Genomic DNA, 449 nt, shown 5'->3' with positions numbered 1-449 from the left:
AATGGACACTTGGCCACTCAAGGAGTCTTAGCCCTTTAACCCCTTCAGACCCGAATTATGTTCCAGTAATGAAAAAAATATACGAATGCAATTTTCTGTCTGTAATGAACTCCAAAACAAGAATCAGTAAAAAAAAATTAAATATAATACTTTTATAGTATTTTTTTTTATGTCCACTGCAGTGGACGGTGGGTCTTAACAGTTGTAAAGCAATGCTATATCATATGTATAATTTTATGGTTTGTTTGTTATTCTTTTTGAAAATAAACCTGATCAATAGACTAAAAATGCTATCCAAGTTTTGGGAACATCTCTTATTATGAAAAATAATATATATAACATATAACAAGGAGAAATTAGTTGAAATTATGGTTGCATGTACGATTCCCAGTACATTCGCAAACCTCAGAACTCCCATTGCAATGTGCAAGCCTACAAAGGCTTCTATT

The sequence above is a fragment of the Brachyhypopomus gauderio genome, chromosome 2 (genome assembly GCF_052324685.1).
Source record: "Brachyhypopomus gauderio isolate BG-103 chromosome 2, BGAUD_0.2, whole genome shotgun sequence".
NCBI lineage: Eukaryota > Metazoa > Chordata > Actinopteri > Gymnotiformes > Hypopomidae > Brachyhypopomus > Brachyhypopomus gauderio.
The sequence above is the reverse complement of the archived record's forward strand: the minus strand, read 5'-3'. Positions refer to the sequence as shown.